The sequence below is a fragment of the Lontra canadensis genome, unplaced genomic scaffold (genome assembly GCF_010015895.1).
Source record: "Lontra canadensis isolate GAN:19392208 unplaced genomic scaffold, GSC_riverotter_1.0 scaffold3, whole genome shotgun sequence".
NCBI classification, from domain to species: Eukaryota; Metazoa; Chordata; class Mammalia; order Carnivora; family Mustelidae; genus Lontra; species Lontra canadensis.
In genome coordinates this window covers 36743463-36770474 of record NW_022630997.1, presented here as the reverse complement: position 1 = coordinate 36770474, position 27012 = coordinate 36743463, and the positions used below count along the sequence as shown (strand labels likewise).

The window sequence follows — 27012 nt, the reverse complement described above, 5'->3', positions numbered from 1 at the left end:
CTCTCCCCTTTCTGGGGTTGGGGGGGGAAGGGTCCTATCAGGATTACTCCTGGCTGGGCCTGAGCATAGAGGTCCCAGGGATGCAACAGCCCCCCAAAGCCCTGAGTTTATGACGCCCTGGGGGCACAGTCTTGGGTGGAAGGTTGGACGGAAAGCTGATGGTTCTGGTTCTACCACTTAGGGCTGCGTCACTCCCTGGGACTATTTCCCACGTTTGTTTTATAAATGCATGGCTTTGTGAAGGTCAGTTCACATGAGATTATTCCCGAAGGAACACTTTTTATACTGTCAGGTGACTTTCACTTTCTGTGTGCGTCCCTTATTTCCAAACTTCCAGGGACAGAGCTGGGGGCTGAATGCAAGCAGTCTCATGGGTCTGTGTCTTAATCTCTCTGATCTGTTCCCTCCCTCTCACGTCTCATCTGGCCACATCAGGGGGCTTCCTCTCGGCAAAACCACCTTCTCTCATTTGAAGTGATTAAGGTATGGGTGACTCACAGAAGGGCAGGGCTGGAAGGGCACGGGAAGGTCACCTCCTGGACAAGCTTCTCATTCAGGTCCCAGGTCTATCCTGTAGGTCTGCTCTGGAGTTCTCTCTACTGTCCTCCTCAGAGCCAGCTTCTGGTCATAAGACGGCTGCTCCAGCTCTACTTCCCACATGCATTCCAGACAGGCAGAAGAGCAAAAAGAACTGAGCAGAAGCACCTGTGTTAGGAAAGCGAAACTTTCCCAGAAATCCCCACAGCTACCTGCTGATGTCTCCTTGGCCAAGTCAGGTCACATGGCAAGTCTTAGCTCCAAGGGAGGCTGGGAAATGTAATTCTGAAAAATTGGAATTTGCCTGGGACTGCGAGATATGTGTAAAAGACCAAGGCGGAATTCTGATAAACACAGACTTGGAGAAGATCAGGAAGAGAAAGAGGACAGGGACCAAGGAGACTGAAAGAGCTGCCGGGGAGGTAGAGGCAGAGCCAGAAGCCAGAACCAGTCAAGGGCGACGGACGTTTCAGGAAGGAAGGAGTGATCCCCAGTTCCCAGTACTGTACTGTGGAGCTCTGACTGGACCTCACCCTGCTTACCTTTAGACTTCAACACCAAGCCCTGCTTCTGCTCAAGCTGCTTCCTCCCTCTTCCCCGCCTGCAGCTGGTCCACAGAGTTTCGGCATGGAGTCCAGGAAGAGCAAAGGCAGCCCTGGGACCAAAACCGGAACTCGACCAAGCCAGAGGGGTAAGGAGGACGTCAGGAGACAATTAAGACCAAGCTCTGCCACTTAACATTTTATTTACAGGTTCAGGAACAGGAGAAGAAACTCTCAGTGGCTTTTTCTTCCTTCCTGCGCTGGTTTTTGTTCCCACAATCCATATCTCAGGCTCGTAGTCTGCACTATATAATTCAGCTGTGTTCTTGGTAATTACGGTTCCAGGGGCTGGTCTGGAAACTAAGTCCCGGGTTATAATACAGCCAGCCCTTTTAGGAACTGGGGCTGTCGTTCTCTTGATTCTTTTTATTTTTTTACACCAGGAAAATAAAGTGGGCCTGCTCTGCTTTGAGTATCCTTGAGGCTCCAAAGCCACACAGATTGCTATAAAATGGGTCAGGTAAAGCCTGGTGGGTCTCTTATGGCAGCTGGGAATGGCATAAGTAACTGTCAGGTGAGGCCCGGTGGGGGCTGGAGGAGGCCATGGGGCCTCTGTGGGCATTTCCTTCACCCTCTTTTTTTTTTTTTTTTTTAAAGATTTTATTTATTTATTTGCTAGAGAGAGAGGGCACGCGTGAGAGAGTGAGCGAGAGCATAAGCAGGGGGAGCGGCAGGCAGAGGGAGAAGCAGGCTCCCTGCTGAGCAAGGAGCTTGATTCGGGACTCGATTCCAGGACCCCAGGATCATGACCCGAGCTAAAGGTAGCCCCTTAACCATCTGAGCCACCCAGGTGTCCCTTCTTCACCCTCTTCCTCTCCTGCTGCAGCGTGGCCAACTTGTCCACAAGGGGGCGGTCTCTCAGAGGCTGCTGAGGCTGGCAGGAGCTCCACGGCTAGTCCATGATGCATCATGGTGGCTTCACTCTCTCCTTCCTCCTGGCTCTAAGCTCAGGACCTCCTTCGCATCTAGAATTCAGCAGATATCATCAGGTGTGAATGACTGCCTTTCTAAGGCCGACTTCACTGGAAACATCTCTGCCTCCATACCCCACTCAATAACGGTGGAGGTGTTCCTCATCAGAGATGTCCTCTCCATTGCGGTCCATGCCCTTCTCCCTTTTTTCAGAGTCCTCACTCCTGCCTTCCATCCTGGATCATCCCTATCACTCCATAAACTTGCTCTAGTAATTTCCATATTTCAACAAACCCCTCAGGATTCTAACAAGAGTTAAAGCCAAATATGGCTACTGGCATCAGAAAACAGAGGATTAAACAAGACAGAAATTTCTTTCTTTGCTAGACAAAGTCAAGACGTAGGTATCCCAGAGCCAGTGTGGTGGCTCCCTGAACATTAGGAACCCAGATGTAGTCTCACTGGTGGCACTAACATCCTCAGCATACGCCGTCCACTTCGAGGTCTAATATGGTTCCTTGAGCTCAGGCCACATATTCATGCTCTCCAGTGAGCGGGGAAGAGCAACAGATGCGGAGAGAGCACCGAAGCCCTTTATAGCTAGTTCTCAGATGCTGTTCGTGGACGCCTCCCCTTACTGCGGGATGGCCGGAACTAAGTCATATGACCACACCCAGCCGCAAGGGAGTCTGACAACTTGCTTTTATTCTAGGGAGCCATGTAGCCAGGGGGAGAATGGCTATTAGGGTCATCTAGCGATCTCTGCCAAAGTCTCCTGTGAGTCCACATCCGTTTCGAGCCCCATCCCAGTTTTCTTGTTCCCTGTTAGACAAGCTGGCCAAACACGATAGTTCCACCATGGTCTGGCTCCCCGTCCCACTTCTCCTGGAACGCTATCCTTTTCACAGTCACCAATGTCCTTCATGTTGCCAGAGTCCACGGATCGCTCCCTGTCTTCATCTTGTCTGAGTTCTAAGTAGCATCTAACACAGCCGGCCACTGTTCTAGAAAGTCTTTCCTTTCTCTGTCTCTGGAATATAGCAGCCTCTGGTTCTCCTCTTGCCTCCTCAGCCTCTCTTGCTCTGTCTTCTTTCTTGCTCTGGCTCCTTTGGCTCCTCGGGATTCCTCTTGAACCCTCTCTTCTGCAATTATGGGCTCACCCAAGTAACTTCCTCAGCCTTCCACAGCCTTTATCATCTGTAAGATGATGCCTCCCAAAGCCCCACCCCCAGCCCAGGCCTCCCTTCTGAGCTCCTAGTCTCAACAATTGAACTGGGTCCCTGATGGGCATCTCAAAGTCAAGGCGGCTAAAGCAGAATTCTTGATGCTTCTCCCTGAGCTCTAGTCCCTTTCTTCTAGGTTACCTTATCCAATCAATGAGGCCCTGTCCACCAGCTTCCTCCAGCCATAAATTTGAAAGTTATCCCTTTCCTCCTGTGACATCCATTCTACCAATAATGTCCTGTTGAGTTCATGTCCAAAATAACTTCTCTCAACTACTCATCTTACTGTGGCCACAATTTGGTCCAAACCAACATTATCTTTGGCCTGGGCTGCCACAACAGTCTAATTGTCTTTTTGCTTTTCTTTCTGCCTGCCACCCACCCAGTGTATTTTTTTTTTTTTTTAAGATTTTGTTTATTTATTTGACAGAGATCACAAGTAGGCAGAGAGAGGCAGGTGGTGGTGGGGGGGAGCAGGCTCCCTGCTGAGCAGAGACCCCCCCCCACAATGTGGGGCTCGATCCCAGGACCCTGAGATCATGACCTGAGTCGAAAGCAGAGGCTTAGCCCAGTGAGTCCCCCAGGCGCCCCTGCCCAGTGTGTTCTTCACACAGCAGTCAACCAGAACATGTTAGTCTTCCGCATAAAACCCTTCAATGGTTTAATAAAAAGCCTCCATCCCCAAACAGTCTCGCATGCCCTGCCCACCTCCCCACTTCATCCTGATCCTCCTTCACAGGCTTGCTCTACAAGCTGCACTGTTTTCTGGCAGCTCCTTCTCACGCCCGAAGCTTACCTTTTTCAGGGCCTCAGCACATACTGCTCTCAACCTGGAAGGTGTCTGCCTGGCTTTCCCCCAGGCTGTCTCCTCATCCATTTGACTTCAGCGTCTCCTTCTCAAAAACACTCTCCCTGCCAGCTCCATGGAAAGTGGCTCCTATTCTCTATCCCAGCCCCTTGCTTTTGTTCCAGCATTTATCTCAACTTGTAATTGTCTTCCCTACTAAAAGTAAGCTTTATGGAACAAGAGGCTTCAGCAGTCTTGTTTACTGTTGTATCCTCAGCATCGTATAGGACCTGGCACAGATGAGGCACTCCATCGAGCACTCAGTTATCTGCTTAAGGGTGACTGAATGGACAAGTTCACCAGGAGGTCCCGGAGCTGCCTGGGATGTCACAGGCAAGCTGCCTTCCTCTTAAAAACAACGGGGAATGGACCAAACAGTCTGCATTGCAAGATCTCCTCCTTGAATACGACTCCACCTGTTGGTTGCTTGTACTAGAATGTGGCTACTTTCCTGTGGCCCACCCAGCTCTTTTCCCCCTGGAAGAGTTTTAGAGTCAGAGTGCGCCTGTGTCTCATTTCAGAGGCGGGAGGAGACCACTGAGGTCCGCCAGTACCTAGCCAGCTGCCTGACCACCCCTGTGCAAGCTAGTGATACTTGGAGTCTCCCATGTTCCTCAAGAGTGCTTTCAGCCATCTCCCCAGGACAGATCTTAGGAACAAATCTCAGCAGGCAGTCCAAAGAAAGGTTGTTATTTTTAGCACCAAGGCAAGAAGGAGCAGGTCTTTGCTGCCCAGTGTGCAAAGAAGTGCAAAATATTAACTTACCGCCCTTCTCTTGAAGCATCCCCCCTCCCCCTCCAGGCCAGGCAGAAGCACCTATTTTCTCTCTCTCTTTTTATTAAGTAAGCTCTATGCACAACGGGGGATTTAACTGAAGACCCCCCCAAGATCAAAAGTCGCTTGCTCCACCGACTGAGCCAGTCAGGGGCCCCGCCTCCTATTTTCAATACGGCCATTTTTCTAATCCTTGTCTCGCCCCTACCCGTCACCCCCGTACCCCTTGAGATGTGGCCTCCCCTCGGCCCCCACAACTCAGGTTTCTTGCAAGCTCGGGGGGATCAGCCGAGTCGTCCGCAAGGCAGTCGGGACCCTGGGGGGGGCACACCTTCGTCGAGCGCTCCCCGCGGCCCCAAAGCGAGACAAAAGGGCAGGCTGACTACCAGGCCCCGCCGCCGCCGCCTCGGCCGCATCTCGGGCGGAAAGGCCAGGCGGCTTGGGGGAGGGGCGAGCCGGAGGCGGGAGGGGCGGGCCCAGGGCGTGGCCTTCCGGGGGTGGGGCGGGGGCGGGGGCGGGGCCCAAGGCGCGCGGGGTGGCCTGTATCGCGCAGGGAAGCGGCGCTTTTTTCTCCGCGGCCCCCCGGCCCCGCCCCTCCGTGCCCCGCCCCCATCTCTCGGACGGCCCGAGTCGCGCCCTCCCACCCCGCGCCTCCGAACTTGCTCTAACTTCCTCGGCCGAGCCGGGCCGAGCCGCCGCCGCCGTCGCCGCCGCCGCCGCAGCCGCCGCCGCAGCCGCCGCAGCCGCGCCCGGGTGAGTGGAGCGCGAAGCCCCCGCTGGAGCGTCGGGCCCTGTCCCCCTCATTGTCTGAGGCAGACCTCCCCCCGCCCCGCCGAGCGCCCTCTGGGGACTAGGACTGCTCCCCAGGTTCGGGCTCGGCCCCTCCGGCTTCCTCGCCTCTGCCCCGTGGGCGGCCCCGCGGGCGGCGCTTGCTTTGTCTGGCCAGATCGCTCGCGAGGGGCTGGAGGCCTTGGCCGGGACCCCGCTGAGCCGAACTCCGGCGCCGGGCGGAGTGGGAACCGCGGCGGGCGACCAGCCTGGCTCTGGGGGTTCTGTCGCCCGCGTCCTGCCCGAGTCCGCGGACTGGTGCGTGCGGGTCCGCGCGGGGTGGGAGAGCTCGGGGAGAGAGGGGCCGGACCGCCGCCGCCGCAGCCTGTAGGGGCTCTGCACCCTGTCCCCGACAGCGAACCCAGGGAGGGGCACTCCTTTCGGCTCGGCCAGGGACCCTCGGTCCCCCCAGAGCTCCGGCCAGGGGTAGAGGGTGCTGCAGACCTGGGAGGACCGTCCCCTCCTCCGCCCCGGGGTGGGTGTGCACCGAGTGGTTCACTTCGGCTATGCGCCCCACTCTGTCCTGCACGGATTTGGGGCGGCCCGAGTTTGAGTAGGTGGTGGGTGAGCCAGCTTCTTCGTGTTGGTCGTGTGAGGTTGTGCCTGGGAGCAAAGCCCGGCTCCTGACCTAACTAGAGCTTCGGTGGAGTTGGGTCTGTGGTTACGGAGTTGTCTGGTCTCGCGCCGCTCCTCCTGCTGGGGAGGGGTGCTGGTGCGGGTGGGTAGGAAGTGTGTGTGCATGGAGGGGTGGTGGTGCCAGCAGGGTGTGTGTTTTTGTGGGTGTGTGTCTGTATAAGGGTGATGATGCAGTGGGTAGGAAGTTTGTGTGTCTAGCGGTGGTGGTGCAAGTGGGTAAGGTGTGTGTGTGTGTGTGTGTATTTGTAGGGACTTCAGTCCTGGCACCTCTGGGACATGCCTGGAGTTGGTCGCCTGCTAGAAGTGGTCCCTGCTGTGGGGATTCTGGGGGAAGGCATGGGCCCTGATACTGGCCTGGCCAATGGCTGCCAGCTGTGATGAGTGCCCCGGTTTGTGCAGACTCAGTGGCTGTCCCGCCCTGGTGGTGTCTGGGGGCTTCAGGTGTTTTTGGGGGGTGAGTGCAGGGTGTTACATGAGAGCCTCTGCTGGTGTGCTCTCTCCAGTGGTCTGCTCTCTAGAGGTCTTCCTTCCTGGATGGGGGTTGCTTGGGCTCATAGGAGTGGGTGTAGCTGCCTGCCAAATCCTAAAAAGTAGCCTTCCTCCTACCCTTTGACCTCAAAGTAGGGGAAGTTAATGCCGGCTGAGTGCTTGGGCCGCTCTTCCCTATTTGTGAAGGGAAACCTGGTGTCTGGGCTCTCGGAGCACCCCCAGCACCCCTAGATCCCTTCTACTTCCAACTAGCCCTGTGGTTGGTGGAGGCACCCTTCCTTCCAGGGATACTCCCGGGCCCTGGCACCCTTAGAATGCATCCTCTCCTGTCTTAGTCTCATAGGCCCTTCTAGCTCCTCTCTCAGTTCTCTCCAAACTTTGTCCCAGTCTGAGGATCCCTAGGGTCTGGGAGACAGGCCGCTAGAGGGATTTTTCGCTCCCTTCTTACTTCATCATCCTTTTTTGTCCCACCTTCAGCTGGAGAATTTCTTGATCTCTCCATCTTTGCATTTTTGAACCGCACTGCTTGGACCATCAAATGTGACCTTCAGGTCATTTAACAAAGCATGTTTGATAGTCTGTGGCATACGAGAGGGGCCAGCTGCTGTTCGCAGGTGCTGTTCCAGGCTCACGACTCCCTCACTGGCCCGTAAGCCCCCTGTGGTCTTGGAACCCAGGCCGGACATAGGTAGTAGGCGCTCTCTGGTGTTTTATTGATCTGGGCTTGATCTCAGCTTAAGCAGCACTATCCAGGCAAGCAGGACTCCAGACCCACTGGTGCTTCTGAAGGTGGCTGCCTCGAGGAAGAAAAGGTATGAAGGAGAAGGGCCTGCAGAGGGTTGGCTACCCAGGGAAGTTTCCTTCCTTTACCAGCTGGGGAGCTGTGATAATCTCTGAGGACAGGTGAGGGTTTCCCATGTTTGAGAATAGGAGGGCAAGCCTCGTGCCCCGCCCTGCAGGTCTTGGTGATAGTGGAGGCCAGGGAGTTCTGGAAGCTCTGGCTTCTGGAGACATTTTCTGAAGCCTTCCTTGGGTCACTGTGAGCTCAGGGATGTGATGGGTTTTCAGTTTGGCGGAGCCTACAGAGTACCATTGTGCCCGTCCTGGGCAGCCTGTGCTGCAGCTAAGACCTAGTGGAGGTTATGGAAAGTTTACAGCCATTCTGTGGAAGGTTTGAGAGTGCTGTAACAGTGAGTTTATTGAATCTTACTCTCTCTCTCTTTTTTAAAACAAGATTTTATTCATTCATTTGATAGAGAGATCACAAGTAGGCAGAGCAGCAGGCAGAGGGAGAGGGAGAAGCAGGCTCTTTGCTGAGCAGGGAGCCCAATCCCGGCCTGGATCCCAGGACCCTGGGATCATGACCTGAGCTGAAGGCAGATGCTTAACCGACTGAGCCACCCAGGTGCCCTGAGACTTACTGTTATGGACCTGTATACCAAGCACTATCCTAGAAGCTTTACTCACATTAACTCATTTAACTCTTGAACCGACATAATGTATCCATCCCATATGATAGAGGAGGACACTGTTGTAGAGAGGTCCCAGAGTAACTTGCTCCAGGTCTCAATGTGAGCTACTCTCGTCATTTCTAATGTAGACAGAGCCTTTGTATGAAAGGTGTTTAGGATGCTGCACAAGGCTGGCCCACAGTGGAGCTGGTAAGTCCTTCGGTGCAGGATCCTTTGATCCCTGCTTCTGAAAGCATCTCATCTGCCTGGGCATGCAGCCGGCATCCCTGACCCCCTGGTGAGGCACTGCTGATGTAGCTTTTGCCTCCCTTGGGCCAGGGAATGGGAAGCCCAGCACTGCCAGGCAGGGAGTCTTGGGGAGTGAGTTGTGGCCTCTGTCTGTCTAGATAGATCAGGGTTTGCTGTCATAACAATCCCCAAATCTCCGAGGTTTAAAGCAGCAGCAGTTTATTTACTGCTCACACTATATCCATTGCATATGTGCTTTCTGTTGTTCTCACTGAGAACCCATGCGGATTAACTGGAACATTCCAGACCCTTGGACAGAGGGACGGAGAGCGCTGTCAGTCTCACCCTGGCTCTTAAAGCTCCTGCCCAGAAGCGGCATTTCAGTGGCGGAAGCAGCCACGTGGACCTACTGACCCCTAGAGTGTGCGGTGAGGAAGAGGACTGGGGACATCTGGTCAATAGCACTGACTCCCTCCCCTCTGCCTGCCACCGTTCCTGCTCTGTGACTTCTTCCCCAGGCCCAGGCCTGAGTGTCACGTTTCTGCGTCATCAGAAACATGGGTCATGAGTTGAAGAAACACTGTTGAGGCTAACGATGAATTGGGGTTCCGTATTTGAAGGGCAGAGGGAGAGTGAGTGAGACTGTGGGTTGGGTTGGTAATGGGTAGTCTGCAGAGGCAGCCCGCTCTCTGACCCTGGGCAAGTTACCGGAGTTCCATGGGTCTTCTTTTGCTCATTCATGCATTCATTTATGGGCCCAAGGACTTGTGGTGAGTCCCAGGCTGTGGATTCTTACTAAGCACATGTTCAGCTCCTAGCCCAGTGCTGAGGGCTATGCACTGGGATGATGACCCCTGCTTTCTGTTGCGGGGTCCTGGTGGCCTTTAAAGAGGGATATTAATGCTGGTCGGGAGGGAAGTGGGCTCCTGCTCCCCCTCACTGCCCTGGCACATCAGCCCTGAAGTTCTTGGACTTCCCCATGCTTTATCCATAGATGGCTGGTAGGAGAGGCCATCTTTTCTAGAAGCAGGAACAGGTAGAAGCACCGCTATAGGCCTTGCTCTTCTTCTTCCATTTTGGAGACTCTGGCGCTGAGCTTGTAAGCCTGTAGGAAAGGTTAACGAGGTCACTAAAACGCATGGAGAACAAGATTGATTGAGTGTGGGACTGGGATGGTTGTCTGGCTGTAGAGGGGGTAGAACCCCTCCATTAATTGCAGTTTTCCACTTGAGCCCCCCTTGAGGCATATTAAAGAGCCAGCCAAGCTATGGAACTGGCTTTTGGGCTTTGTCACCTGCTTTGTCTCTGGTGACTTTCAACAGGGCCAGGAAACCCTAGTGGAGGTAGTGAGACCCCAGGTGCTTCTCTACTGGGTAACTTATTACTATGCTTATTCCTGATTCCTCCTTTTTCAGGTCCTCTCCACTTTCCCATCTGGAATAGGGGGAGAGGTCATGGGGGTATACAGCAATGGCTTCACTCTTGGCTGGTTGCCAGAGTTCCCGGGGTACTACGGAGACTAGTGCTTTGTGAATTTTCGGCCTAGGTGGATGCCAGTGTTCCTGGTTTGTCTTACCTTCTGTTATTGTGGTGTCCTCTCTGAATCAGTGTGGGGTATTGATCATGCCCCCACATTCATTTTCTACCAGACAGCATAGTTTTTGGTTCAGAGAAGGGCAGGCGTCTGTGTTGGAAGAGCACAGTCCCGGCTGGCGGTGGGAAGTGTTCGGTGCCTCTGCCGACCAAGCATGAAGACAAATGACATTGTCCGGCTTGTTGGGTAGACAGCGGGGAGGCCAGCTTTCAGGTCGTGCCCCCTTTCTAGCCCAAGGGACCTGGACAAGTCCTTGTTTTTTTTCCCCCTGCCTGGACTTGATTGTTCTCATCTGTAATGAGAGAAGAATCTGCCCTTTCTGTCTCTCACGGGGTTACTGTGAAGCTCTAGTACACATTTCAGGTCTGAAAAGCAGGACTGAGTCCCAGCGTTAGGCCTGATGCTCTGGTTTGGGACCGCTGCCATCACGTTGACAGCTCTCAGCAAAGTGTTCACCAGCAGCTGATTCTGGGAACCCCACTTCCTCTACTCTTGGGCTTGGTGGGGTGGGGTGGGGCTGGGCCAGGTTCTGCCATGCTGTGGTTTTCCTCTGGGAGGCCTGGTCAGCTGAGCTTCAGTGCGCCTGGGCAGGGTGGGGTTAAACCCTTCCCTTCTCAAGGTCCATTCTGCCTTCCTTGCTGAGAAGCCAGGGAGAAGGCTTGGAGTCCTGGTGTCCATCAGCTGGATAACTGAAGGAACTGGCACCTCTCTCGGTGGACTCTGCCAGCCCGCGCTTTATGGCCCAGCGCCATGGCAACTTGCTCTAAAGTGGCCTCTGGGATCCTGGGTGAGAGGGTAGCTCCTGGTGCTGCCTGAGACTGCGTGTTCTCTGGAATTTGGGAGAGCTGAGGCTGGGCTTTCCTGCAGGGCTAAGGTTTGGGGAGAGGCAGGCCAGGACAAGGGGCCGGGCAGGGCTTAAGCCTGAGCAGAGGTTTGATGACCTCTCTGGGTTTTCCCTGACGACGTGTACCAGCGGCTGGGACCTGTGCCAAGCTACTCTGAATTATTCCTCAAAGCCTTTTTTTTTTAAAAGCTCTCTGGGCGCAGAGAGCTTTTAAAAAAAAAAAGGCTTTGAGGAATAATTCCTAGTCCTTACACCTACGAAAGAGTCCCTAGCAACTGCTGGGATTGAATGTGTGTCCCCTGAAACTCATCTACATCGGGAGGTCTGAGTCCTGAGCCTGGGAGCGCTGAGGGCCACAGCATATCCGAGGACGTGCGGTCCCAAGGCCAGGTCTTGGGCTCACAGCCTTAGAGGGCCTTTGGGGTACCTGAGCAAAGCTGGGCTCGTCGGAAAATGGCATTAAGGGAAAGGGCCACTTCGTGTTCAGATTTGGGCTTCCTGACTCACCTGATGCCTCAGCTCATTCCACCAGTGACTTTATGCAGCAGGAGCCTTGTGATCCCCCGTCTGTGGCACCCTTGCTGTGCTCAGGACTTGGCTCATTCTGTGCCTCCGGCAGCTCTAGGGAGAGGCTCTGGTTGCCCGCTGAGTGGCCGTTGTCATGAAGAGACCTCCACCTTGTCTGGCCAGCCTGCAGATTGGCTGTCTTATGTCAGCCCTTTACCCCAGGGCCAGGCAGATTGCTCTGTCCCCGGGCCTTGGTGGGGAGGCCAGCCCCAGCTCCAGACCAGGTGGTTCCCACAGTTTGGGTCAAGGAAGACTTGGAGCTCTGTTTTGCTAAAGAAATAATTATTCGGACACTTGTTAAAGCGGTAAAGCGGACTTTCTGTAGGATTTGTGCAGTAGATAGGACTTCTGCTTTGGGGTTTTGCAGTGGGGAAGAGAGATTGGGCTCCACTTCAGATATAACCTGGAAAGTGGAGATTAATAGCTGAGGAGCGGAATGGAGGGAGTTGGTGGATGGAAAAGGGTAGGGGGATCCTTTGCTGACAGACCTCAGGATTCTGTCGGAGGCAGGCTAGGGTGATCCACTGTTACCCAAGGGTTGTTGGAAGATGAGGAGCTGGTCAGACATGGAGGGCGAGGGATTCTGGCCAAACGGACTCAGCAGGATTCTTGCTGAGACTGGACTCTGTGAGGCGGGGGGTGGAAGCCCAAGGTCAGGCCTGGCTGAGCGGAGGGCTCCAGAGACCCTGGCTAAGTCTGGTCAGGGAGAGAGACGGTCTGTCAGGGTTCCGAGGCTTACAGCAGCCTGCCTTCAGCCTGGTTCTCACACTGTCCTGAGCTCCTCACTGTTCACGCTTATTTCTCAGGATTGGTGGCTTGCCCCGTTTACAGAAACCTGTGTCCTTGTCTTTTCGGCATCTCCCGGCTTCTTATTTTCGGCCTGTTGGACTGCCCCTCAGCACCCTGGGAATAGTGTAGACCTGGGGCCTGGATTCCCTTCAGCCCCCTACCCTCGGCTTCTGTTGCCAGATCTGTTGGGTGCCAGACCACAGCCCCTTGATGCTGGAGGACCCTCCCTGTTTGACCCTTGTTTCTTGGCTTCTATACCTTGTATTTCTTGTTCTCTCCATCCTGGGCAAACCAGTCCAACAGCTTTGTGGATCTCCCTCCTCCTAGGGACTGGACTGCTTCATTTGTCTGAGCCTGGCCCAGGGAGGTACTGGATTGGGGGGGGGGGTCTCCTTCCCCTCCCGTGACTGCCTTCTGGTGGGAGCCCCCTAGTCTCCTTCCCCTGTTTAAGGCCTTCCCATCCCTGCATTCAGCCAACCAGGCGCGATGCTCCTTGTTTTCTCTCTGCCCCTCCTCTCTACGTGGACAGTCCCCACTGATGACCTTGTTCGGTGTGTCTTCTACTCCTGGGGCAGCTCCTGTCTCAACAGCCAACTTTTTAGGAAGGAGGCCACCCGCTGTTGTGAGACAGAAACGTGTGTGAAGAAAATCTGCTGGTTGTGGGTTGGGGCTCTTCCTCACTCCTAAAGACTGGAGGCCAGAAGCTGGCTCTGTGCCCTCATTCTGCCTGCCACGGTCACTCTCTCCTGTCTCCTAGGTGCTTCCTGTGAAATACAAGTAATGGTGTAAACACAGATACATTTTGAAGGGAGATACATGTTGACATGTGGTGTGGTGGGGTTTTCATTCCCCAGGGAGCAAGGAGGAGGGAGTGGCCCGTACCCACGTGCAGGAGTGGCTCAGGCCCCTCTGGGTTAGGGTAGCCTGAACTGCTGCCTTGTGGGAAAACAGATGAGGTCATGGGGCAGGTGCCAGCTGAGGTGCCCCAGGATTTGGTGTGTGGGAGCATCAGTGCTTCCTTGGGGGTGGGGTCCTTGCCCACTCATGCAGGAAGATCGTTCGAGAGGAGCCAGTCTTGGTCTGTGGGAGGGTTCAAGGATTCTGGGCAAGAGCTGCAGAGGGCTTGTGCCGGGCGCACTGAGAGGGGCAGGGACTTGCTTCCCAGCAGCTGAGGTCTGAGGGCTCCAAGTCAGCCTGATTCTCCCTGTTATGAAATCTCATTTGTGCTCTTTAATTGGGGGGGGGGTACCAGTTGAACAGCGAGTAGTCATCAGAGAGCATCTTATGGCATAGGGGAGCCAAACATCCACTCCCCCTCTTTCTAGCCTTCTTTCCCTGTGGCCTGGGCAGTCTGTGAGCTTGAGGTCATTAGTAGATCTTCACTGTGGTGGCCTGGGGGTGGTGGCACTAAGTGGGGGCCTGTTTCTGTGAGGTAGGGAGAGCTCCATTCATGAACCACTCCCTGTTTTCTAGATGGTCTCGCCCAAATGCTCTGGCCAGTCCTGGTTGTAACAGGCATTGTGTCATACCCCTCCGAAGCAGGAGAGGCTGGGGTGGTTATTATATGGCTCCTCAGGGGGAAGATCACTTGGAGGAAATACATCGGTGCTTCTGAGTGCAGAGTGTTTATTGACATGCAGTTAAGGGAGGCTTTTAAACAACACGTATGTATCCCTTTAGTAAGGAACAAAGATACAGACCCATCTCACTGACTCCATTTTGTAGTTCCCATTTCCCGAAAGGTAAAGACATGGGGTTTAGTGGCTAAGGGATTGGGGTTTTTGAGCTGGGATTTCGGAGAAACTGTTTTTAGCCTGTACTTGGAGTTGGGCCAGGCCTAGAAATCTGTTGAAATAGCTTTCTTTAGCTGCTAAAATTGGGATGGGTTCATACCACTAGGATCTTGAGCCTCACCAATGGCTGGGGAGGGCCCTGAGAAGGGTCCCTGCTGGAGGCCTGAGATGCTTGAGGCTCAGCCTCCCCCACACCTGCACACATGGCCTGAAGCTTGGGGGTCTTTCAGTCTCACCAGGGAGTAGACCTGTCCCCCGGGGGTCCTCCTTGTGAGATCACTTCAAGTTTCCTTTCTGCCTTTGGCAGAATCTGCTCTTGGTCTTCCTGGGAAAACTTCTATTTTGGGACCTGGGGAAGAATTGTGAGCAGGCAGCTCTCTGAGTTGCTACTCTTTCTTGATGACAGAAGCTGCCCCCCCACCCCCTATTTCTCCCCTGCCACCTGCTTAGGTGTTTTAGGGAGATACCAGAAGCTGCATGTGGAGAGTTACAGGTGCGAGTATTTGTGTGTATGCCTTTAGTCACAAACTTGAGGGATTTTATTTTATTTTATTTTATTTCATTTTTTAATTTATTTTTAAACACGAGGGATTTTAAATGTCAGTTTAGGTTTAACTTTTTATGAGATTGAGCGCTACCTACTGCACTAACGAGGCACCTTAGGTTTAACTTTTTAATTAAAAAATGTACACATGATTTAAAAAACACATAAAGATACATAGTGAAAATTAGCATTTCCACGCCTGACCCCTTCAGGTCTGCTCCCCTGAGGCCTCTACCACCAGATGCTGGGCGCCCGGTCACGTGTCTCCTCTCTGTACTCCCCTTGTTTATCCCCTTGCTAGTACACTAATTACTCTGTGCTGTACTTAGTGATTTTTACTCTAAAGCTTATCTTGGGATTGTTCCATTTCAGCTCACAGTTGAGTCCTTTCTTTTTAAGAGCAACACGTTCTTCCGCTGTGTGGTAAACCGTGATTCACTTTGTCAGCCTCTGTTGATGGACATCGAGGTTGCTTTCAGTACCAATTTTGTTTCTAGAAGCCAAGCTGCAGAAATGCCTTGCACATGCTGGTAGGCCTGTAGTAGACGGCTGGGAGAGGAGTCCAGGCATTGAGTGCTTAACGAGAAAAGAAGCACGTTGCTTTGATTCCAAGGGAGAGAAGGAAAGTTTCCAAGCTTTTCTTCCGGAGGGATCTTGTATTTATTTCTGCAGGCGGAGCCCCGAGCTGAAGGGAGCACACCGTGGTGGGGGGGCTGGTGGCCTGGTTCCCACCGGTCTTGTTCTGGTTCAGCTCAGGTTAGCTTGTCTCCGCAAAGCACCTGTTGTTTGCAGCTCTTGACTGTGCCCTGTGCGTACCCAAAAGTGTGATGTAAGAGGAGGTGACCGGAGCCAGACGAGGGCTGGGGAGGGAGGAGAGGCTTTGCAGATGGAGGTTTGAGGAGGCCCAGGAGCGTGCATGACTTGGGCAGGGGTGTGACCCGGAAGTCTTGGCTGAGAAACCAGCAGGGCCTGGGCATCCACTTTCTTCTTCAGTTTTGGGGGTTGGTGTGGGGGTTAGACCTCCTGTCCTGGCCTCCTCGGACCTTTTGTTGCTCTAGGATCCCCCGTCTCCAGGCCGCTCTTCAGCCCCAGCTGCTTTAGGCCACTTTGGGTGTGACTTGCCACCCTTATTTTAAATTTTTAAATTTATTTTTAATTTATTTTTTTTTTATTTGACAGAGATCACAAGTAGGCAAAGAGGCAGGCAGAGAGAGAGAGAGGAGGAAGCAGACTCCCTGCTGAGCAGAGAGCCCGATGCGGGGCTCGACCCCAGGACCCTGGGACCATGACCTGAGCCCAAGGCAGAGGCTTTAACCTACTGAGCCACCCAGGCGCCCCGCCACCCTGATTTTAAAAGCCTGGGTGGAAGGCACCTGGTGTAAATCATAGATGGGTTTTCTCAGGCGGCTTCCTTTCAGAGCAGAAGCTGGGGGTTGAGGGCAGCTAAGATTTTTCTCCTGGGTTGGGCTGGGGTTAGTGAGGGAGGAATGTGAGAGAGGGTCCCTGTGGGAGCCATCTCCTGGCATCCTCCTGGGACTTCTGGGAGCCCTCTGTCTGTTTCTCCATCCCCGTGGTCACTGTGTGCCTCGCAAGTGACCACAGTCTTTCCCTCTGTGGCTCTGGCTGCCCCTCGCCTGGGCAGGGCCAGAAGCAGGGGGATTTTTAGGGCTGGCTGGAGGATGAAAGGGGGCTGACAGGACCCTGAACTGGTGGTGGGTTTGATGCCTGTGCCTCTGCCCCATGTCTCCCACCATTGCCATCACTTGCTCCCCCTGTGAGAAGTCCAGAGCTTCCCATGCCCACAGCTCCGTTGTGTGGGCCTTGGGGCCAGGGCAGCACAGAGGTTACTATTGTGGCCGGGTGGCAGCTATGGCTGACCTGTAGGGCTGAGGAGGTGGGGCCTGGGGCCTGACAGTGGAGCTATTCACAGGCTCTGCCCTGGTTTCCTGCTGCCTCCCATTGTGGATTTTTGAGCTGGGAGAGGGGAAGGGGGGAGGGGGCGCCCAGTGTTGCTATTGTTGGTGGCGGCAGGAGCCCATTATGCTCCTAGAAGTCTTTTGGGAGACCGGTCTTAGCCACTCCAGGGCCCTCTTATGTTTCCTGATGTTGGGTGAGCTGCCCAGCCTGGACTTTGCCCTCTCCCAGTGCGCCCCCGCCCTTCTTGGAGATCTAGGTGGGCCCTGCTTTTTGTGGTTACCTCCATCAGGATCTCCCTTCTGCCCCTCTCAAGTCTCTATGCTGTGCTTGGAACCGCCCCCCTCCCCCCAAGAATTTAGAGCAGCGGGGCAAGGAGTGGGAACGCATGGTGCCTGTGCTCTCAGCCACCTGCCTGCCGCCTCTGTGCTGCCTGAGCTCTCCTGGGCCAGCTATGCTCTTGGGTGGCAGCCAGGTGTGTGCCTGGGATACTGTCAGCCTTGCAGGCTCCACTTCCCTTTGTACCTCGGTGCTCAGCCCAGTGTCCCTTGTTCCTGCCTGGAGTGCTCAGCTACAGAACGGCCTGCTTGCTGAGGGGCTGGCCTGTAGCCTCCACGCTGCCTGAGCCCCGGCCATTTTCCTTTGTTCTGCCGCGTCCGGACTCTTGAATTTCAGGCAGGCGGCAGGCTGGGCGGGCGGCAGGCTGCAGACAGCGGGTGCAGAGCACCAGTGGAAGCCCTTAGGACATGAATCTTCCTATTGAGCCAGTCCCCCGGCTGCTCTCCATTCTCCCAGCTATCTCCCCATCTCCCCAGGGTTGCTGAGGTCTCTCTTTGATTAGAGACAGTCATCCCCTCTTACTGGATCAGAATCCTGGTGACTTGTGCAGTGGGGACCTGGAGAGGTCCCACCTGTTTGTGGCCGTGGAGGAGGTGAGAGAGAAGGGAGGGGGAGAGAACACATAGCACCGTGGGAGCTCTAGCCTCTAGGTCTTTGACAGACAAAGCTACTCCCAGGCACCAGGTGTGGTCTTCCTTTACCTCCTGGCCCTCCTGTGTGAAGTCCATGGAGGATCTCTTGGCATGTAGTGGCAGGGGTGGCTGAGAAAGTTTCTTTTTATTTTGATCTCTGTATGGTTGTGGGAATTTTTCTCCCAGCTGAGGGGACCCATCCCCTGCTCCTTTGTCTCACCTCCACCGGTTTTTGGTGGGCGTAATGAGCTTCCTCTTGGGGGACCGATTTCACCCATGGGGTGGAGTTGCCGGCAGAGCTGAGCGCTACACTCGAGTACCTCTTTCTGGAGTTGAGCCTGCCCCAAACCAGAAGTCTCTTGCTTTGCTTTCTAAACCGCAGCCAGAATCTGTAATAGTCACCTGCCTTTGAAATAGAGTTGTTTTGCATGAGGACTAGTAACTTTCACTATTTTTTTGTGTGTTTAGCATTTTATGTTACCCATCCAAAACCCATCCATCTTTGAGATCAGCCTGGCTCATTGTAGGGGAGGAAAAATAATTTTCCCTCTGCCTTACTGGGTTCTTCACTGAGAGCTCCTGTAATAAAAGGCAGATTAACAGGAGGCAAACAAACAGAAGTTTAGTAACAGGTACACCTCCTGCATACATGGGACGGATGCAGGAGAGCTTGAGGAACTGCCTGAAATGGCCTAAGCCATCACCTTAAATGCGTGCTTTGGCTGGGAGGGAAGACCAGGAACCGGGATAAGGTTGTTAATGCAGATTTAAGTTGGGCTCTGGCTCCCTTGATAAGAGTTTCTTATGATTTAGTCTCATCCTAGTCTTCCTGGTATTGAGAGGAGACCGCCTTACAAGTGGAGACTCCCCCTTGTCAATGTAAATTTCCCTTCAGTAACTTCTCCTTGGTTCTCAGAACTTCTCCCCTGCCTGCTGTCTTTAAAAAATAACTAGATCGAGGTAATCTTTATGCCAGAGAGGTAGATTTTGGGGTGGCAGATTCCGTTCCCTTCCTTATTAGACAGGTCTCATGAATTGAGACCCCTGGACGGGGTTGTACTTTGGAGTGGTGTCATTTCAGCAAATGTATAAGACACAGCAAAAAGCTAAGTTTACTTTTAAATGCATTGAAGCACAGGTGCTGCTTTTAGGTAGTTGGACCCAGACGGGGATGGGAAAGGTCATGGTTGCAGCAGCACGGTGCTCTGGAAGTAGAGGTGGAAGGGTGGGGTTGAGTTCAGCTCCGCCACTGGCTCTTTCCCGGGGACCTTGGCAATTCATTTCCATAGGCACCCGTCTCTGGGAAATGGAAGGGGTGCAAAGATGAACTTCAGGAACATTTTAGCTCTGACTCTGAGCTCTTTGACTCTAATGGTTGGTCACTACCTTGAAAGCCCCTCTTGCTAACTCAGGATCTTTTGGGGAGGAAATGTTATTAGATGGGATTGGCAGAAGGCATTTCTTAGGTTCTCGAGAGGTGGTGGTGATGGTGCCTTCCACAGATGTTTTCACAATGGAAACTCACCCACCCTGAGGCCTAACCTATAATATCAGTTCTCAGGGGCTGGGTGTGGTGTGAGTGAGTAACTCCTCTCTCCAAAATGCTGCATTCCCTCTTTGAATCATGGGGTCAGGGGAGGAAGGTAAATCTCTGCATTTTACCATCCCTTAAAGTGAGGCCAGGCTGTCAAAAGTAAAAACAGAAACATTGACATAAAGACACTCTTTGTACCTAAATATCCCATCTCCTCTTCCTGCAAGGCGGGGGGGGGGGGGGTGGGAGGCGGCAGGGAGGCGGGATGGGGGGGCCTGCTAGGTTTAAATTTTGTCTCCATGTTGTTGTGGATTCCAGAAGGCAAAACCATCCTTTCGCTGGTTCCCCTTTAGGGTTGGTTTCTGGCCCTTTATCTGCCTTTCTCCACCCAGCCGCCATCCCCTGGGCCTCCTGTGCCTGGCGGCCCAGTGGCTTTCCTCCCATTGTCTGCCTGCCTCACCAGGACCGGCCTCTGTGTCACTGCTCTAGGCTGTGCGTTTCTGCCGGAAGTCACAGCAGTCTTTCTTGGAAGATGCCCAAGAGGCAGAGAGTTCAGCTTCTCCAGTCACTGGGTTAGAGTAGCTTCCACAGCTGTGAAATGGGAATAAAAATAACCTGGAAGGATCCAGTGGAAGGCATCGAAATACTGAACAAAGTCCAAAACCCCAGCAAAGCAGATGACATCCCCATCAATCTAGTCACAGTCAAGGTGGGTGGCCTTTCCTCCCACGACTTGCCCTCATGGTTGTGGCTTTTCTGTTAGGCATCTCGGCTCCTCTCTGCTCAACTCGCTGCCCACCGGCCTGTCGCAGGGCAGCATTGGCAACACCTGCCAGCTTGTTGAGACGCAGCATTGACATTTTCACAAAATTCCCAGGTGATTTGCATACACTTTCAAGTTTGAGAAGCCCTGGCTCAGACACCTTTGTCCCCCCCCCCCCTTGCCTGTTGCTCTAGCACCTTCTTTAGTCTGTTTGGTGGTTTTGCAGACCTCGCCCTCTTGCCCTCCTGAAAGCTGTCTACTTCAAACGGGTCTGGGAGCTCTGACAGTCCCTGTCTCTTCGAGTATGCAGTTTCCAGCAGCTCTCCCTGGGTGCTGGGGGTGACGGGGAGGTGGGGCTGGGGACCGAGAAAGCCCCCTGGGCCTGCAAGTGCAGGCACCTCCCCCAAGCCTGCTGGCGAGGTCAGCTTTGGGGCACGGAGCCCTCCTTTGTGAAAGGGTGGCAGGGAGCCTCCCTCAGCCATCTGGTGCCACTCGCCCTGCCCCATCTGTCCCAGCTGGACGACAGGATCAGAATCAGGTTGTAAATGTTGTTTTCTCGTAGAAACACAAACCATTCTGTAGAACGATGTTATGGTGTATGTTGAAGTTCAAAGAAATCGTTCAGAAAGGGGACTGTGCATTACTTTTGTAGCAGAAAAAAGTTTGCTATGGCTTCTCTGATATCAGCAGGATTGCCGGCCCACCTCCTGCATTCTGATGGGGGTTTGTGGGCATGAGTCTGCCAGGCTGGAGGAGACCTGGCTCCCCGCACAGCTGCAGGGGTGGGGGCTAGCCTGCTGGGACTCTGTTTAGGGACTGAGCTGCTAATCTCCTGACAGACACCTCTCAGCCATTTTCGACAGGGCCCACCATTGATTTGCAGTTTTTAAAAAAAATCTCTCCCTCCACCCCATTCCTTTTCTCTTTTTATGTTTTCAGTGCACATAGTTCTATTTATTTATTTATTTTTTTTTTGAGCAGGCTTCATTTTTCTTAGCTTGTTTGGGAAGTTTGTTTTGTTTTCTTTGCTCTGTGACAGCACCCCCCCCCCCACCGCCCTCCCCAGGGCTGTTTGCATTGCTGGTAGGGAGCCAGAAGCCAGGCTCTGCCCTGGCCTTGGAGAGCTCCCACCCCGGACCAGGAATCCCGGGTGCTCCCACTGCTGTCCTTGGGGTGAAGTGGGTTGGTTGTCTTAAAACACAGGATATCATAGCAGACTGTGCAATGTTGGGTACAGAGGTTTTTAACATTTTAAGAACCATAATCTTGATGCATTTCAGGCATGGAAAATTGGAAGAAAAGGAGTCAATATGTGTAATTGTCAGTTCTCTTACGTAGTTTGTGTGTGTGTGTTGGTGCCGAGCAGGACGGGTGTGGGGCAGACGCCTACAAAGAGAACACTTCAGATCTGCGTGAGAGGTGCAGGTCAAATCCTTACACCTCCTGTTACCACCCACCCCCCTGCAGCCCCCCATGGTGGGGAAGGCTCAGTTCTTGGAGCAGAGCTGATTTCTCCCCACGAGTGGGCCCGCTCATCATCTGGAGCATCTGTGGCGGATAGGGCCCCCGCGGTGTCAGCTCTATGGGGACAGCTACGCTGGTGTGTAGTGACACTGTTGGCAGGGCCTGGCCTGGAGCAGGGGACACACCTGGGGCCATGCTGATAATCGCCTTGGGGAGCCTTGTGGGTGAGACGGTTGGTGGCTTCTGTGTCGCAGCAGCTGTGTGGTGTCTCCATCTCAGGGCACGCTGGTGACCGGCTCCATGTGGAGTGCTCGTCTTGTTCACATTTAAAAAGCGGCCTCTCTGTCAAGCATTTCCTGACCAGCTTCCCGCCTCCTCCTTCCTTCCTGTGCAGGAGGATCCTGCCCTCTAGCACCTTCCTGACTCCGCGTTTTGTAGAAGGAAGTGTGTCCCCGGTCCCCTGAGTCAGGCAGCGGTCTCGCTGGGAGTGCTTGGCCTCCACAGCATCATTGTGGGTGCCTTGCACGCAGCAGGTGTCCAGACATGTGCAGTCAAGTTGGTGGTGTTGGTCACCCACCATGAAAGCCTTTTCCCTGGGAGGGACTGGCTGAGTGAGTTGGCACACTCGGGGATTGCTCCTCAAGTCTTCTTCAGTCGAGGGAGCCTGTGCCCCAGGCCCTTAGCTGAGAATTTCAGAGTGGACAGAAGGCCCAGGTGGATCCCCCTGAGGTCTGGAGGTTTCAGTGTGCTGGCCTCCTGGAGTCTTGTCCCTGTTGAAGATGTCACCGTGAACTGGGCCTGGATTCTCCCATCTTGTGTACACCCGGCTTCTGGGTGTAGACATTAGGGCTTCAGAGACGGGCCCGCCGTGCTGATGGGGCGCTGGGCACCGTGGCAGCAGGGGCTCCCCGTCCTCCTGCGAGCCGCCATTGTCACTTTCCACGGCAGAGGGGACAGCCGCCGGGAAGACAGGAAGGTGCCAGGCCTCCTTTCAGCCAGCTTTCCGAGAAGTTGGTGGGCAGTAGCTGAGTGTGACTGGGCTCTGCCTCACCAGGGTGGGCCGGTGGGTGAGCTGCCTGGTGAATCAGCTCACCGTCTCTCTCTGGGCCCCAGGCTTGCTCTTGTTCCTAACGTGGTGTTTGCATTTGTTGTTGTCGCATGTTGGATGGTTTGTTTAAGGAAAATGGCCACAAGCTCTACGTTTTGACTTGAGGCCAGTTATTTTGTAGAATCTCCTTTAACTTGAATTTGTTGGATTTTTCCTTGAGATGAGATTCACATTCTGCATTTTCATCAGGAATACCACAGAAATGAGGTGTCTTCTCAGTATATCCCCTCAGGAGGGACCCGTGTTGGCCTGACTCATTACTGATGATGGAAACAGCGATGACTTAGTTAATAAGGTGGTATCTGCTGGGTTTCTCCACTGCTGAGTTACTATTATGTTCTCTGTAATTAATAAGTGTCCTATGGGGAGATCCTTTGAGACCATGTAAACAGGCTGTTTCTCATCAAACTTTCATCAACTAAATTTAGAGCCTGTTACTGTCTGAATGTTTATGTCCCCCAGATTCACATACTGAAATCTACTGCCCCATTTGACTGCCTTTTGGAAGGTACTTAGGTCTGGAGGGTGGAGCCCTTATGAATCAGATTAACACCCTTAAAATAGACACCACAGAGCTCCATTGCTCCTTCCATTGTGTGGGGACATGCAGAAAGGTACCAGCTTTGAACCAAGAAGAGGGCCCTGACTCGGCCTTGCTGGTGCCTTGATCTTGGACCTCCCCAACTGTGAGAAATAAATTTCCATTCTTTATAAGCTACCCAGTCTGTTTTAGCAGACTTTGTTGGAGCAGCTGTAACAGACAAAAAAAAAAAAAACAACAACAACCCACTGATGATTCCTGACACCAGATTCTTGATGGTTCTTTCTGTCATGGTGGCTGAACAGTGATATTTTAATTCCATTAATTCCTTCTGCATTTATCATTTGGCCTTCTGCTAGGAGAGCTTTGTCTTCTCCCCTTGTTTATTTGTCCATGTATTGGTATATATCTGAGCGGACTCACAGATTTTTATTTTATTCAGTGAGTTAAAATCCATTACTGTAATTGTTAGTCTGGGGCTCAGATTCTTGCAGATTGGCCGGCAAGGGTCCCTTCAAACTGACTGCCGTGAAGGACAGCTCTTAAAAATGTGAATTTCCAGGTCTGTCACAGTCCTATTGAACTATTCTCCATGTGCATTATGGAAAAAGCTCCTTGAGTGATTCTCATGTTCTTTGGAATTTGGGATCCCCTGGACCAGGCCCATCATTTTCAAGTGTGCCCCTCATGGAGCCTCCCCTTTGCTCCCAGACGCCTGAGATGCGTGACCTGCTCTGCCTGTCTCCATGTTGGGTTTCTGGGTCAGAGTTTCTTTGAACAAAACCTCCTGTAGCTTACAAAGTAATAAAAATAGTAAGTTTGAAAATCACTGGATTCGGTGACCTCCATTCTAGGCCCAGCATTGCTCCCGCTGAGCCCTTGCCTCTCCGCTTCCCTCCTCTGACCCACTTCCGTCCCTCCCTCTGCTTCTTTCCCGGTAACAGCACTGAGGTAGACAAAGGTCTCTCCTCTCACCAAGATCAACAAGGAGGCCCCTTGGTGCGCCTTAGACTCAGCAGGTTTTGGGCTGTGGGTTTTGGTGGTGGAAACTCCTAATGCTATGTTTGCTAAGTTCAGAGTTTCATACAGGAAACCAAGCACTTAGAACCCCAGGCACATTGGGGAGCCTGCTGGGGCTCAGAGCTAGCCTGGGTTTCCCTGGACCTCCACATGGAGGCCATCCCTGGGCCTCCAGTCTCTGAACACAGGGACCCTCCCTTTTCCCATACCTGTGTGCCAGGGGCACGCTGTCCCCTTGATAAGTGGGGGTGGTTCACCCTCACCCCTGTGTGGCTTTATAGTGTCTTCCCCAGAGGAAGAGTGAAACGTCTGGATACTTCTGAGTGGCTGCTGCCACCATGTCCAGTTCACACTGCTCCTGGCAGACCCTGGCTGTGAGGAGTTGGGTCCTAAGGGGAATGGGCTAGAATGGGACATAGACACTTTGACTCTGAGCGTGACTCCGAGAGCAGTAGAGAGCCTGTGGATCTGAGCTCTTCCCCTCTCAGTAGGTGGCTGTGCCTTGGGGCTGATTCCACACCATTCCTGTGGGCAATGAGAGAGCCTACTCTGGCCTTAGCCTTTGTGACCTTCCCGCCCACTGGAACCTCCTCTTCTTTCCTATTCACCTATCCCTTCCTAGACTCGTCACCTTAGGCCTGCCTGTTTCTTTGGGCTGAGAATGTTCCCCAGCCCCCAGTGGGCTCTGAGGTCTCCCTTCTCGGGTGCTAGGGATGTCCAGGGCTTGAGGCATGCTACTGGGGGTGCAACAGGGCCCTCAGCTCCTTTGGGAGTAGGGCTGCCCTTCCCTGGGATGGGCCCGTGAGTTTGCCAGGTGTCAGTGCTGGGAGCCTGAAAGCCACATGGAAAGATTGAACCTTGGTGAATGGCCGACTGGAGAGTTGAGTGGGAGAGGAGACAGCAGGGGTGACTAGGGAGGGATGAGGGTTCTAGGTTATGGGTGGATGGTGCTGTCCAGGTACAGTGTAGTTCAGCTGGGATCTCTGCTCAGGGCCTCACATGGGCCACATCTAGGTGTCAGCAGGGTCGCATTCCTCTCTGGATACTCTGGGGAGTAATCTGCTTTCAAGCTCATGCTGGTTGTTGGCAGAACTTAGTGCCTGATTGCTGTAGAACCGAGAACCTGCTTCCTTGCTGACCGTCAGCCAGGGCCGCCCTTAACTCCTGCTCCATGCACGTGGCTCCTGGAGCCCAGATCCAGCAGTAATGCACCGCATCCTTCTTGTGCTTGGAACCTGGCTACTTCTGCCCTCAGCCGATAGAAAGCTCTGCTTTTAAGGGCTCACATAATTACGTTGGACCCACTCTGATAGTTTCACTATTTTAAGCCAGTTGATCAGTCATCTTAACTACATCTGCAGGCTTATTTTGCCCTTCCTTTTATATGGTGATAAATCATGCTTTCTGGTTTTTTGCTTTGTTCTGGAAAAAGATGGCAACTAAAAATATTTTGAAGTCTTAGAGATCTTGGTAAATTGTTGGATTGAGTGGACACACCTAATTTTACTTTGTTACAGAACTCCACAGAAGTTAAGATAGAGGGAATTTGTATTTTTACTTATTTTTTTAATTATTTATTTACTTGAGAGAGGGAGAGAGAGCAAGTGTGAGTACGTGGGGTCGGGGCAGAGGGAGAAAGAGAATCCTCAAACAGACTCCCTGCTAAGCACGGAGCCCGACATGGGGCTCAGTCCCAGGACCCTGAGATCACGACCTGAGTTGAAACCAAGAGTTGGCTGCTTAACCAACTGAGCCACCCAGGAGCCCCAAGATAAAGGGAATTTTTAAAAAGGAATGAGTCTCTGAGGACAGAGGAATGGGAGAAGAAACGACAACAAGAAAAAATTTGCCAGCCAGGAATAGATGCATGAGTGACCGAGTTTAAAATAGAGAAGTTGGTGTCACTACATTGTTACTTCGGGGTTAGCGGGGCAGAGGCGCATCCGAGGTAGCTAAATATAAGAATTATTGGAGAGTAGCTGATATGGTTAGATACCTAGATTACTTTCCTTCCTCCGTGATGCTTGGTGACACCCTTTCCCTTTGGCTGGATATCGGAGATTTATTCTGGAGAAGGAAAAACCTTCTTTAAGGTGAGACTCCAGGCGTTCCTGGAGGTAAAAGTGGGAGATCACATTCATTCCCCAGCTTTCTCCTTTCATTTGGCTTCTAGAACACTGACATCCAGACCCTTCCCTTCTAGGGAGGAGATTAAAATAAAGGAGACCTCACTGGGCGAACCTGACTGGTCTAGGAGGAAAGAGATAATGATGGCGACAGCTAGGATTTCCTAGCAAATGGCAGCCAGATCAGCCTACAACAGAAACTCACCAGCCCCAGGACTCAGCATTTCCAGCTAGTTTTTAGGCATTTACCCTTCCTCATGAGGATTACTTAATTATGGGGATTATCAAGGGTTACTAACATCTGAAGAAGCTGCCTAATGTGAAAGGAAGCAAAACAAAACAAACAACAACAAAAAGCAACTTGAGAGAAACATCCCTATTTAGGAAGAAGAACATTTTGAAAAATATTTAGACATTTTCTCAGAGATAAAAGAAATTTCATATCCATGAAGTAAGAACAGGATACTATTAAAAAAAGAATATTTTGAAAACAAAATGATTAAAAGTTTAAAAACTAAGGGAAGGACCAAAGTATCAGAATGATTAGAAGAAAAAGTTGAAGGAGTCTTCCAGGAAACAGATTAAAAAAAAAAGGTGAAGAGATGGATAATAGAGCAGAAGGATCAGTTAGGGTTCCCGTGTCCACTAATAGGAGTTGCAGAAGGAGAGAATAGAAAACAATACAAGTGGGGAAAATGATCAAGAAAAAGAATTTCCTAGAAGGATATTGGTTTCCATATTGGAAGAGCTCATCAGTTGTTGAGCCAAGTGGGTGAAAATGAACCCAGACCAATGCCCTGAAATTTCAGTATTCCAGGGAGAGAGGGATGATCCTACAACTTTACCGAGAGAAAGAAGTACATCAAACACACAGATCAGGAATCTGAGTGGT

The 27012-nt window shown here is 52.8% G+C and overlaps 1 protein-coding gene across 1 annotated transcript in view; it reads left to right on the top strand.

Annotated features, from left to right (window-relative positions):
* The first annotated feature begins 5598 nt into the window (after positions 1 to 5598).
* TSPAN14 (tetraspanin 14) overlaps positions 5599 to 27012 on the top strand; it is a 52683-nt gene continuing 31269 nt past the window's right edge. The window contains exon 1 of the mRNA XM_032838716.1: positions 5599 to 5648. The gene's annotated coding sequence lies outside the window, so the exon portion shown is untranslated. The remainder of the gene's footprint in view (positions 5649 to 27012) is intronic.